This window comes from Pleurodeles waltl, chromosome 4_2 (assembly GCF_031143425.1).
Source record: "Pleurodeles waltl isolate 20211129_DDA chromosome 4_2, aPleWal1.hap1.20221129, whole genome shotgun sequence".
Classification (NCBI taxonomy): Eukaryota; Metazoa; Chordata; class Amphibia; order Caudata; family Salamandridae; genus Pleurodeles; species Pleurodeles waltl.
Window position 1 is genome coordinate 668,690,883 of NC_090443.1, and position 14,678 is coordinate 668,705,560.

The 14,678-nt window shown below is 44.0% G+C and overlaps 1 protein-coding gene across 2 annotated transcripts in view; it reads right to left on the reverse strand.

Annotated features, from left to right (window-relative positions):
• The window catches only part of MIGA1 (mitoguardin 1), a 457,181-nt gene extending 450,302 nt beyond the window's left edge, over window positions 1-6,879 (reverse strand). The window contains exon 1 of one of the 2 annotated variants that reach the window (XM_069232246.1): window positions 6,561-6,879. The gene's annotated coding sequence lies outside the window, so the exon portion shown is untranslated. The remainder of the gene's footprint in view (window positions 1-6,560) is intronic. The other variant, XM_069232247.1, reaches the window with a different exon arrangement.
• Window positions 6,880-14,678: the final 7,799 nt, after the last annotated feature.

A 14,678-nucleotide genomic window follows, 5' to 3' on the forward strand; every position in this document is an offset into this window, starting at 1 on the left:
ATATCTTTCCTCCTGTCCTGTGCTACTCTACTATCGGTTTCCCTTCTCTCTACCACCCCTTCCTCTCTCACCCAATCCGTTTACCCCTCACCCATACCGTCCCTTCAAACCCACCCACCCCCAGCCCACCGGCAAACAATAACTCGCATTTAGCTGGTTCATCGACAAGAAGACTCACCTCCCACAAAATGCAGACTATAAAAATATTCTCCCTTAATGTCAAGGGTCTGAATCACCCAACCAAATTACAGAAAATCCTAGACTATACAAACAAACTTAAGGGAGACCTCATTCTCCTTCAAGAAACCAAGTTGGCCATGGAAGAGGCAATTCTCCTAAGTAAATCATGGTTAGTGACTTATCATGCAGCCCAGCCACAAAAAAATTAAAAAAATAAAAAATAATAAAAATAATGGGTTGATCACCCTTATTTTGAAAGTCTCTGGCCTCACTATCCTGTCCTCACAAGCAGACACCAAAGGCAGATGGCTTCTTACTAAATTATAGAGGCACAACACTGAAATTATAGTCATGAACATCTATGGCCCCAAATAACGACAACCCTACCTTTTGGATTAATCTCCATAAAACTCTCAACTTTACGTCCCAATTGCAGAATGATTCTAGGAGGAGATTTCAATTCAGCCTGGGACGCAACTCTTGACAGGAATTCTGCATGTCAATTGAAAGCCAACAAATCCCATAAACAAATGCTAAACATGTGCAATTATTTTAAACTTAAAGACATACGGACACTATTCAATCCCACAGGGAAAGATTACTCATTTGTCCCCAATGCGCACAATACATTCTCTTGCATCGATTATATCTTAATTGACGAAACTCACATCACAGCCACTTCTTCCTCAACCGCTGAACCAATCCTAGTCTCAGACCAGGCTTGTATTTGATTGCTCTACAATATCGCTTGCAATACATCAGGAACAAAAACATGGAGAATGAACTACCTTCCCCACGGAGGAACCCTCCTCCGAGAAAATAATCAAAAAAAGAGATCAATGAATACATCGAACTCAATAGGTCTTCTGGTCCAAATGCAAAAATCTTCTGGGACGACCTGAAATACACCATCCGCAGGCACATGATTGAACTTATGTCAAAGAAAAACAATCAAGACAACAATTCCTTAGACCAACTAAAAATAAAGGCATTATTAGAGAAAGATGTCAAATGCGCCAAAAGACAAAACTCAACTAAGCAATCTAATTAAACTCAAGTATGAATACAACAAGATTCTGAGTAACAAAGCCTGCCTAATAGTCCAAAAATACAAAGGCATCAACTTCTGTGGGAGTACTAAAGCTGTCAAAATACTTGTGTCTTATTTAAAATAGACCAATCAGAAGACAAGAATAACCTCTATAACCAATGAACGTGGCGTCACATCGACAAACGAGACGGACGTCCTAAATACCTTCGAAAAATATTACCATACCCTATACTCCAAAAGTAATAACACATCTTATGACATATGCTTAAGCTACCTCAAAAAAATTAATTTAACTAGGACAGATGAATCAACAAAAGAATCACTAGAACAACCAATTTCTTGCAAAGAAATCATAAACATGATCAAAACAATGAAAGCCAGGAAGGCTTCGGGCCCAGGAGGCTTCCTGGCGTCATTCTATCAAACTTTGGGTACCTCCCTAATCACTCCCTTGGAAGACTTATACGCCCACATCTCCTCCACTGGCTCTGTTAAGGGCTCATCTGCAGAGGCAATCATTATTGTTATACCCATAGAAGGGAAAGACCCCTCCAATCCCAAGAACTACTGACCCATATCCCTCATAAACACAGACTGCAAAATATATGCAAAGATCCTAGCCCTCAGAATAGAGCCCATTCTCAAAAACATAATACATCCTTCTCAATCGGGATTTATCAAAGGAAGATTCAGCACAGATAATATCAGACTCTTTAGCCATGTGATTGAAATAGGCAAACTCCTGCACCAACCAACCTACGCAATAGCATTAGATGCAGAAAAGGCCTTTGATAAGGTATTGTGGACCCTCCTCCAAGCCTCACTCACCTCCTTCAACTTTGGCCCTGCTCTCTCAAAAATTATCCTTGCTCTAAACAACTAAAAGCTACAATAAACATCAATGGAAAATTGTCTAATCCCTTTTACCTCCAACAAGAAACCAGACAAGGACGCCCTGACTCCCCCTACTATTTCTACTAACACTAGAACCCCTCTTGCATTGATCAGAGAAAATCCATTTATCCCTGGTATCCCTTTCTCATCAGGCCCACAAAAACTAGCTACCTACATGGATGACTTTCTCCTTTTTACCAACCAGGAAGACTCAGCCTTGCAGCACATCATATCCGCAATCAACAACTACTCTAAGATGTCAGGCAACTGCCTCAACAAGGAAAAGACAGAGGTTCTTCCTCTCAATGTGTACTGTAACAGCTCATACATCAGCCCCTATAGACTCAAATGGGCCCCAGATAAGATAAAATACCTGGGTATATGGTTCACCGTATCCTTAAAGACTCCATTGATCTGAATGACAAAAAGACACTAGATAACATAAGAAATAGCTTAGACAAATGGTCAACCAGGTTCATTACTTGGTGTGGTAGAATAGAATCTATCAAGATGATGATTACCCCCTCATTAACTTTTTAATCAGCATGCCCACCATATACCTCTCAGACCCCGTTTTTACTCAAATAGACACATTACTTACTGAATTCCTCTGGAAGTCTAAAAAAAAAAACAGAACTGCCCTAAAGAAACCAAGACTTCCTAAAGAAAACTTGGCGGCCTAAACCCACCCAACTACGGGAGATACCAACATGGCTTCGTAGCAAAACAGGGGAGCCACTGGCTCCTAACCACCACCAACCCCTTGCAGCCATGGCTCGCTATTGAATACGCCCTCGCTAAACCCTTATCCCTCACTTCGTTTCTAACCATCAAAAAAAATGAAAACACACCACCCTATAAACATTCTATCTAGCACAGGCACTCAGAAAAATTGAGAACAGACAACCCAACAAAATGAAACACTCATGTCTAGCCTCGCTATGGCACAATGAAAACTTAAAACTAGTAGGAAGAACGATGTATATAGAGAAATGGACAGAAAAGAATATTCTCCTGGTGAGAGATATTGGCACTCCCTCAAAACCCATACAGTTCTCTCAAATTACAGACAATATTGTGCTAAACGACCTAGACTTTTACAAATTCCTTAAAATATAATCACATATAGCCAAACATAATCCTCCAACCTGCCCCCGACCTACCCAACGCATTAAAAAATGTACCAAAGGCAGTCACATAGCTTCCAAACCGTAATCCCTCCTATCCCCCACAAAAACCTCACTAAATAAACTAACACAAAACAAGTGGGAAACTACTATCAGACTCCAACAATACTCCAAAGGTCTCGCCAGACTGGCCATCTAACTCACTCCCAACATAATAACCCCATCACTAGCACAAAGCAGATACTGGATTACCAATATAACCCACTGGACTCGAGCCCAAACTTTAAAAACTAGGTCTCCAATCCTCCAACACATGCTGGAGCTGTGAGAAGGAAACGGGAGTCTTAAAACATGTGCTAATGGAGTGCACCGCCACCAAAATGTTCTAGCAGGACATCAGTAACACAATATCTCAAATACTTCATACAAAATTGACACCTACTTTAGCCTTTATTACACTGGGCATCTTCCCCACTGACATTAAACAGGCATTAAACAAAAAGGACAATCTCCCATGGGACATTCGAGTCACAACTGGCCTTAAAATTATAGTCAATTAATGGAAAGACACATCCAAACCATCCCCCACACACATGGTGGGAATGGGTCCAACTCACCAGAAATGCCTGTAACTCACTAAACTTATACTTGAAGACAACACCTATGAAGAATGGTAAACTGTGGTGAAAACTAGGCAACTTTTTGTCTCCCTCGTCTATGTAACCACGATAATCTCATCACTCGACAATTCGTGCATTCACTCACGCACTCTCCCATTCTTCTCCTCCTCTCCCCACTCTCCCGCCCCCTTCCCTCCCTACCGCTCTTCCCCATGTACTCCCTACTTTTCACCCCTATCAACTTTTTTTTCTCTTGTCTCTGCTCTCTTACTCTGTCTCATTCACCTACAATTGAGGTATCTTAATCATTCACCACAATATCAAAAAACGTTCCATCATAACACATACACTGATTAACCTCACCTCACCGTTGCAAACTAATGCACTCACCTCTACCCTCGCCTTTCATAAATGTGGACTGACTCCTCATGTTATATCCTAAGCTACTGTTTCTGCTTAATTTGATGGTACAATACAATGTATTGTTTCTTTTCATTTATGTTATTCAATGTTCCTATTGTATAAATTCCCAATAAAACACTTTTGGAAAAAAAATGCAACATTGTGGCAGCATGGGCAGCAGCACTGCAAACTTCCTTAATACAAAGCTCTCAAGGTTCACAGAAGATATGCAGCAAAGGTGTTAGTGATGTGGATTAACGATATATATCCCTATGCAAATTCACTGAGGAGTGCATGGATGCATAGATCAAAATGTATGAGTGTTGCTGCCACCCCCATCTAGGTGTGATTCTGTCAGTACACCTGCTGTCATCTTCTTTCAGTCCTGCTTTCACCCGCACTGGGTGTCTGATGCTTTGGTAATATCCCAAAGTCCTGCAGCGAGCATCTTGCTGTCACTGCTGTGACTCCTGCTGCAATATTCAGCAGTCCTGCTGCTGTCACCGAGCCCTGCCACCAAAGATTACACCTTCTACTGCTGTCCAGGTTCTACGCTGGTTACCGCTAAGGTTACCTTCTCAAGTATGGGCGAGTGCTATATAAACTGTTAAAAAAATACCCTCGTGATTTTGGATAATCTTTGTTGAGTGGGACTATTTGTGAATTTGTGGAAGAAAGACTTGGAGCTCAGATATGTGAGACTGCATCCTCTTATAGCCAACCCCATCCTGATCTCCTACTGGAGGAGGGGAGATAAGGAGAGAATATGAAAACACGCAATTCCATTACATACCCTGCTTGTTAACCCGCTCCCTTAACTAGCAACAACGCTTCGTCCCCTCCACATCTAGTAGTATACCAAGGAAGCCACGGGCCTTGGAGCAAGCAAGGAAAAGGGCCCCTTTAGTTGCTGGGGAGGTAGTACAATACGGCAATTATCAGGGTTCAATGAGCCGCTCATGGCCCCGGTGCCACTGCACCAAATGGTACAGGGGCGTAGCTTCGGGGCAGGCGAATAAATGTATTTTGTGATAAATAGAGATGGGCGTAGGTGCTTTCAGTTGGGTATGGTGAGATCTGTCGGATTTCACCGTTTTTTTTTTAAATTAAACACAGACAAAAAACGCGCACACATTCTCTTCCTCGCTCTGTTTGGAAAGACTTCAAAAATGTTGGTTCTCTCACACAATAATCTGCTTTTCTCTCACTCAGTATCCCTACCACGATGCATTCTGCTCCCTTTCCACTGTCCCTTAAGACTCTCCTACGCCCCGCTTGTGCTTGTTGGGGCTTCGGTGTCACGCCCAGACAAAAGCTCGACAATATCGCTTTGAGGACCAGCGTGACACGCCCGAAGGGTATGTATGGGTAGAGGACTGCCAGTTGAACCTAGAACGGTGAAGAAGAAAACGAAAGAGAAATGTTGGCACTGGGAGAGAAAGGGACGAAAGACAGGGAGGGGCTAATAGAAGAGGAGAAAGATGTAAGAAAGGAAATGTAAAAAGGGTCAGATGGGTAAGGGGGAGAAAGAGGACGGGGAGTGACAACAAGGGCTAGTGAAAGTATTCAAAGGAACTGTGGCGATGCCAAGTAGGAATAGTAAAGGTGCAAGAAAGAAGACTGGGACGAAGGGTGCAAAGAAGGATGCAAAAAGGGTGAAAGGATGGACAGATCGATAGGTGAAAGGAAAAACTGATTTAAAAGTGAATGAATGGGTGGAAGCGGGAATGATGGATTCAGTTATGTGCGAAGTAAATGGAAAGAAGCAAGGGCTGGTGAAGCGGATCCTTCTAGGGAGCCTCGGGCACGCTATTTGGGCCATGATGGTCAAGGTTCATAGCAGGGGCGTAACCGAAGCCCCTGCAGCGCAGGATGCTACCAAACCTTTAAGGGGACCCCAGCCCCTGAAGGAGCCCCAATCAGCACAAAACAAAGAATACCTGTGAGACATCGAAGACCAAGTGGGTCTCTTCACATCTCAGTAGGGGGATGAGGGGGGCATCATCTGGCGTTACGCCACTGGTTAATATGGGGGAATGTTTAAAATGTCCGACTACTCCCTTACGGCAACCATTGAACCCCAACCCCAGCGCTAACCCGCGACAGCTCCCGCAGAGCAAGTGACACAGCCTAGGTGTGTGCGGAGCGTAGCAAGTGCGGTCGCACTAGGAGACTGCACTTGACAATGAACATAAGGGGGACCCCGCCTCACCCCCGCACAGCAGCCCTGGAGCTTTGGAACCGCTGGCTCCTCACATTCATGCGGAGCATAGCGCTTGCCCTTACCTCCGCGTCCAGCATGCCCCGTGCAAGAGAGGGCGCGGCTGCTTGCAAAAGGTATGGAGCGCTTTGCGCTGTAGCCTGTGCAGTCAGCCGCTCCCGTCGCCTCTTTCTGCAGCGGCTGCCAGGAGAGGCGGGGGATCGCTTCCGGGACACTGAGGAGGAGGACGCGCTCCAACTCGGGGCCAATGAGCTCCAGCCTCCCCCACTAATCACAGCTGGGTCCCGCATCTCGGATGCCGATGCTAGTAGGAGCCGGGCAAGGGCATTGATTGCTCAACATTTTCATGATCTGTGTAACACGCAATGGGTTTGCCGTGGAATCAATGGCGCACATGAGATGAAGCGGTTCATCCGCTGCTGCGCAGTGTACGAGGCACAGTCCAGAAATAGTCAAACCAGCTGCGATTAACTCAGCAAGTTGTTCTCACCACATTCCCAATATAAGGTGTTTTGTATCACTTGTAATTTAATCGTATCCCGTTTCAATTTTAATCTTAATTTGTATTTACTAAGCGCTTGCTAAAAAAGTTTGTTTGTTTTGCACGGAACATTACTGTTACGTCTTTTACCCTAAACCACCTGCGTGGTCTGTTTTTATCAACCTCGGAAAGATGAAGAGCTGAGTTGAACCTTTGACTTTCGAGTCTATAATATGCAGGTGACAGACAAATCTAACATGACGTGGCAAAGGCAATAGTTTTTTTTTAAGTCTGTCTTTTTCCAGCCTCCACAACAGTAGATACGAATCTCACCATCAAAACATACAGAAACAATTACTGCACCCGAGTCCACAGTTTTCCTCACATATCAAGTTCCGGTCTGACTTTCAAACTGTATCCAACCTGCAGGCAATTATAGCTGAGCAGCCAGGCAGTAAGGTTCAAAAGTGAAGTGCACCGAGCTCTCTCATTGCTACCAAAAGCGGTCTGTATCCTGCGCCGGCTCGTTGTGGGGACCGGCACTTACGTTTCCTCATCAGACTTCGACCAAGAGCAAGAGAGAAAAAAAAAACAAATATGGAAAGGAGGAGGAAGAGAAAGACGGAGAAACAGTGGTGAGAAAGAATTTGAGTGAGTTAGATGAAGAGTCAGACTGGGTCTAGTGAGGGATGAAAGGGGCATGAGGGTGAATGAAGTATACGCGGCCCTGGTATTCGGCGCCCTGACAGTCCACAGTACCGGTTGCGGGCTTTTGAGCACAACTTCGGCCCCATCACTTATTCTTGCACACATTGCGGACTGGTCAGTAGATGCAAGTTGTGTAATGAGACTCCACCTCAGTATAAACCATCTAGCAAGAGGTTCAGTTCATGAAACACAACAGTCTAAACAATACCAGCATAGTTATTAAGTAGAACAGCAGTGGAAGGACCAGGATCATTTTGGAGAAAGCCGCCCTGCCTATCGTGGACAGTGGAAAACTATTCCAAAAAAGCAGTGGACATTCGGGCCACACCAATTGCCTTAAGGACATTCCAAGAAATGACATCTACACGATGGCTATTCATTTACACTTCTAAGTTCCTACCCTGAATCTTAAGTTGTCAAAGATGTCAACCTTTTGCACTATGGTGATTGTGGGGGAATTGGACAGGAATTTTTGCAGTTTACATCAAGACCACAGGCTGTGAGGAAGGTAGAAATATAGTATATCATCAATTTTAAGTCAATGTGAATGTCATGTATGTATAAGAAGGCATCATCTGCCTACAGCAGTGTTCTCCAAGCTTTTTAATGCTGCACCCCCCAGGTGAAAAATAAATATAATTGACCCCCCCCCAGAATTTTTCACAATTATTTTATAAAGATGCCAATGTTTAAATAAGTCTAGACATATTTAAACATTGCAATTAAATACTGTTGCCTTTAAAAAAAAATGCAATAACATGTTTCTGCTTAAAACAAAACACTGTTATCTGTGTAATGCTTACTTTGGCCAGAGACTGCCCCCCTTCAACCCCCCTGGGGATCACTTGAGGCCCTCCCTAGGGGGGGGGGCGCCCCCCAGTTTGAAGACCCCTGGCTTACAGGGAGGTGGTATGCATGTCACCCTTAAATTGTACATCATAAATTTCACTTATTTGCCTCTTATGACACGTCAAGAGTTCTGTTTCAAAGGCAAATAACAAATGAGGTAGGAGACAGCCCTTGGCAGGTTTCTTCCTTCATCAGCCAGTGAGCCAAGATAATACCACGAGTCCAAACATGAGCTGTAGGACTGCAGTGCAGTAGCACAATCTACATGAAGAACCCCTCACCAATGTACATTCGCTGCAAGACATGCAAATTACATTCCCAGCTGCTCATGTCAAAGGCTTTCTCCAAGTCAATGGAGACCAATGCAAATTCAAGGGAAGCTTAAGACATTTGATCAAGAATATGTAACGGTCTCTGTATTTTTGGTAGACACTTCTGCCTGGAACAAATCTGGTGTGGTCCTGATGGACCAAACCTGGAAGCACTGACATTTGTTGTTTGGTCATGACTTTCCCCAGGCACTTATAATCTAAAGTAAGCATTGGCAGGGGATGATTGGACGAGCAGTCAAGAGGGTTGTGGCAAGGATTCAGTAGCACCACAATGGAGGAAGGCAAAGAATCACCCAATCCTTGCTTTGCAGTACACAGCAAGCAATGCATGCACCAGCTGTTCCTGAAAGGTGCTTTTAAGTGTTTTAAAATTCGTTACGTAAGCCATCAGTGCTCTAGGTTTTCCTGTGGTGCACTGGCCGGAGCAACTGGGAGTGAGTAGAGCATGGTATAGCAATCCACACAAATGTTATTACTGTCAGTTTCCACATGCTTTGCTATCCCTTTTCTCCTTTGTAAGGCCATCATCTGTGATTGCACTGCATGAGCCCCTACCTTATAGTCTAGTAGCTATTCACCTTGCCTCCACTCCTAGGTGTCAAACACACAGAAGGTGATGGGAGGAATGATTGTAAATTGTCTGAACCACTGGTCAGTGCTTAATTTGTGCTTATTGTTTCCGGTGCTGAGCACCAGCACTTATTTTTGACCGCCAGCGCTTATTCTTCTGCCTCAAGCATTTGCTGCGAGCAAAAGTCATATATGGGAAAGACGGAGGAAGAGAAAAATGAAAAAGTGTTACAAAGGTAGAAAGCAGAAAACTAAAAGAGTGAGCTGAAGGGGCAGGGAGTGGCATTAAAAGGATTCAAGAGGCCCGAGATGGCTTCAGGATTATGCTGCTTCAGTATTCCGTGCTCGCAAATTAAATGCAGCAGCCGCATGTTTAAGAGGAGGGCTTTGGGCACCGGCACATTTTTATGTACAAATTAAGCACTGCCACTGGTAATTGATTAAACTAATATTCCAGGCCTGTCAACTGTTGCCTTGTAATATATTCTCAGTAACAAAATAAACTTTAATAGCTTTGCATATAGAACTCTCTTGAGTGTCGGTTCTAGGACTTTTATGGGCCCCAGGCAGAAAGGGAATGTGTAAAACTCTATAATTTGCATACAATGTGAAATCACAGACAATGACATCACAGGAAGTGCCATCAATTGGCTATTGTTGAGCAACTTTGCAAGAAGCAACTGTCTTGGTGCTGGATATCAGTAAAATAATACAATCATAAATATTAACACTAATAAAATAAGTACACATATTTTACATTTCGATGAACTGGAATTACATTAGTCAAACTGGATGGTAAGGTTTGGCATTGATTGTTCCAAAGTTTATAAGTTTAATCAAAAGCTAACAATTTGTTTCTAGATGAGTGCATTAAATACACATGCATGTGTGCATTATTTATATAGTGCAAACCCAGCCGAAAGGCTGAGAAGTGCTGTATTGGGTCAAAGCCAAAGACATACTCAACCTGTGATAGGAGGAACAGGTGGTTTGTGGACTGTGCCTGCATTATGATGTCTTTAAAAAAAAAAAAAAAACAAAGTTGAGCATTCAGCTGTTTTCTAAATTGGATCCAGGTTCAGGCAGTCTTTGCCCAGAAGGATATTGAGATATCATTACAGATCCTCAATACATAGACGAGAATTTATTTATTTTTTGCTTGTTTTTTCTCTTTTTAGCACATCGCCTTCTTCTGTATGAAGGTGTCCTTGCTGCAAGTGTGTGAAGAACAACTGGAGATGGCGAGTTTGTCATCCAAAAAGGCAGGGGTGTCAGTCATATCGCGAAAACCCAGCCAAAAAGCAGTGGACCACTGTACAGAGTCAATGCAAAGCATAAAGTCAAAGAGTGATGGGAAAGGTAGCTGGTTTGTTGATTGTTAATGCATTGTGATGGCTTTGCAGATGATGCAGCTGGGTTTGAAGATTATGGGGCTTGCAAGGGAAACTGTGGAGATCCCTAATGGTGGAATGATGTGGTCATATTCCTTCATGCCCTAGTGAGGTGTGCTGCAGCATGTAGAATGCCCTTAATGGGGGCAGTGTGAATTAAATTTCCAAGATGGCTTCCTAGGTACCCAGTGCAAGATAGAGTATGTGCAAGAAGCTATGAAAGCAAAGAATGTTTGAAAACAGCTTGACTTGTATTAAAGGCATCACCCAAGTCACTGTAAATTACTAGAAACTACCAGAATACAATCATATGTGCTAAAATGGTTTAATATCATTTGCAGTGAGCCATGTCTTCTATCAAAGTACTCAGAATCCTTTAAATGTTCTGATACTAATATTTAGTAATATACACTTACATGGTTCCAGAACGCGTTTCATTTTGTAAATTAGCATGATGCAGATTTGAGATATATCTCAATCCATTTGACTTCCCTCAGTTTTGAATAACAACTAGAAAGCACACATTCAAATACAATTAAACAATGCTGTGAGCCTGACCCACTAACTCCCCATTTACCTGAGCCCAACAGTGCTGGATTATGCTGCAAGGCCCAGGGGGGAAGCCAGGACATTAGGGTTGGGTCTGGTCAGTATTTTGCCATCATGGACAGTATTTTCATGTCTAAACCAGAGCAAAGGAATAAAATATCTCAACAGAACTTCTTGTGATATATTAACATAGAACAAAAATTCCTTGCTTCATTATCTAAATAAAACATCTCTCAGATTGGAAGTGCACAAAATAAAAAGACAAATGGTGTAAGAAGAGGTCTTCAAACTGGGGTGAGACCTCAATTGATCTCATGGGGGCACAGTTTCATCAGTGGCTGAGATTAATTCAAGTATTTCATCCATCACTATTTTGATTACTTTGGTGTGTCGCCCTAATTGGGCTGGGTATGCCCAGACTCGGGTCCCTTGCACACTGTCACCTGAACCGAGATATCCCTGGCTGATGGGCCCTAACTACAGTGACACTGGTCCTGGGTTGCTTGTGGTCCAGCTTACTGAGGTCCAGGCCTGCCACTTTGGTCTGGACCATAGGTACTCGCAAACATGTGCCCAGGGGCCACCAAGTAAGAACTGTATTGTGACCGAGGGCCACACTGATGCCAGCGGGTTGGCAGTATGGGGTTCAGTGGGTATGGAATTGTATAAGGTGGTCATAGGGGAAGCAAAGCATATACATCTAGTTGCTGAATTTCACAATGTAAAATCCTGGCTTTCCCCTTGACCAAACTGTGTGATCCAAGACAATTCTTTCCACTTTGTCTCCTTTTAATTCATTAGGGCAATTAAGAGGTCCTTGAAATATATGAGTTCAGAATGTGTGCTGTACAACACCTTCTCCGTTGCTTGATTATAATATTGTCCACACATATTAGCAACTTAGGATCCCAGAGGGTGCACATAACAAATGATGTTCCTCTTAGTTCACAATTGCCATTGTTGCCAGGGTGGGGAAACATAAATGTTTCTAAATTCACGTCACGTTTGAAAACTATCAGTTAAAAATACCTCTCAATGCAAGTTTTGGTAAAACGTTTCGTAATGTTAATGAAATACACTTTTTTGACCTTTGAAGAAACATAATCCTTTTTTTAAACATTTGTTGCAAGATGTCATTAAAAAATTAAGGTGTTTCTAAAGTTAAGTGGTGCAGGACACTTCCTTAGTGACTTCAGAACTTCAGTTAACCTACAAATAAATGCTTGCCCATGTATTTAACATGTTGTTCTGAATATTAATACTCAGCAAGTAAACAGCAGCCCGTGCTGCTGTTCACCAGGGGGGTGCATGAACAGGTCAAGAGGGCCGCAAGTGGCCCCCGGGCCGTACTTTGAGTACCACTGATCTGGACAGTCCCCACTGGAGAGGGGTCAAACCTGATTTGCATATGGTTGAGTCGAAACTGAGGTGGCATGGCGTGCAAAATAACAATGAACTTTGTTGTGGCCCGAGTAATTACCAGTTGCAGGGATTAATTCAAGCATTCTATCCATCACTTTTTGTATACTGTTTATGTGGACAGTACAATACAGCCATAATTTTGGTGCAATGGACTGGACCCTTGACCTCGGTCCCACTGTACTTGCTGACCTAATGACAGCTACACCCTTCAAAGTGGCCTCTAGCCCTGGGCATTGCAGCCATAGACTAGTGTTGCAAGGCCCAAGGCACCATACTCACTCCCTTGTGCCTCTCAGTAATGGACCACATCTTGTAGGTCTAGGGGAGAATGGTCCCTTTGCTGGGATTCACAGATCTGGATCATGTCTGTGCGGTGCATGGGAGAAGAGACCATGGGCATAATAATGTAGCCATGGGCCCTGGTGCAAGAAAATGATGTCCAACAGTACAACACAGTCATAATCAAGGTCCATTGGCCCTAACATCCATAAGCACTGGTGCCACTGCACCTGCTGCACTACTGATAGCTACACCCTTGAGAGAGGCCATCATCAGCCTCACAGCCATATTCCTGCGCTGCTAAGCTTATGGGCTGGTGCCACCTCCCCTGAATGTTCAATCACGTCTGGCTGCGACACCCAGGGGAGATAATCCCTCTCCCAAGCCTCACAGCTCTGGAACATCGCTGTGAGTCCCTTGGAAGAGAGACAAGTAGCACAGCAGTGGTGCCATGGGCCCTGGGGCAAAGTAAAGCAGTACCCTCAACCCTGTCCACTGGCTTCACAGGAAAATCAAGCCATAATTTGGGAAAATTGGGCACTTAATGGCAGAGGGCTCGGTTCCACAGCACCTGCTGCACTACTGATAGCTATGTCCCTGATATGGACCCATGCACAGAGCCATGGAACAGAGCTATGAGATAGTTTCAATTAGGCCAATGGGAGGGGCACACGCACAAGAAGTCCACCTCTCCTGAGCCTGTCCGACATGGTGTAGCGTTGACAGGATTAAGGGAGGACGCCCATGGGCCTCACAGCACATAAGCAAGGTTGTGAGGCCCTCCCCAACACCCTGCAATGCTACACCACAGCTATGAGGCGTAGGGGTGGGGACCTCCATTCCCCTAGGCCTTGCAACCATGGTCTAGTCTAGCAAAGACAAGGAGAGTGGACCCAGAATAGGAGAGCCCTCTACTATGGTCATTGCAACAATGGTGTAGCATTGCAAGCCAGTGGCTCCTCTTATGGACCACCCTACCATCATCCAAAGATTTGAGGCACACTGGAGGTTGGTTCCTTCCCCTGAGTCTCACAGCTATGGTCTAGTGCTGCAAGGGCCATGGGATATGGCCCTCACTGCCCTGAACCTCACATCCATGGTCTGGTGCTGCAACTCCCAGGGGAGGGTAGTCGCCTTCCCTAGGCTTTGCAGTCACGAACCCCAGTCACTGCTGCAAGAGCCAAGTATGATGGTCACCTTTCCACTACCACTTCACAGGCCAATTTGTGCCTTTGGAGAAACACTGCACGTGTGGGGGCACAATGCATGTGCAGAAACGTCAGGAGCTGTTTATTGGGGAGTAGGAGAACCATGAGTCACATAGATTTTGGGGTTTCATTCGAAATCCACCCCTATAATGATGGCCATGTTAAAAGATAACTCAGGTGAAGTTTTATTTTATGTGTGTGATTATTATTCATAATATATTTGAGTTCTAATCCCTTCACCACCGCCTGAAGTAAGCCTTGGCTCCTCACTATTGTAAATTTTGAGCGGTAAGTTTAGAAAATGGACGGTGGTATCCAAATACCATGAAATATCATTAAGCTTTGAAACACCTGTGATAAATATAGGTATCTACCACACATACTGTCCAGTATG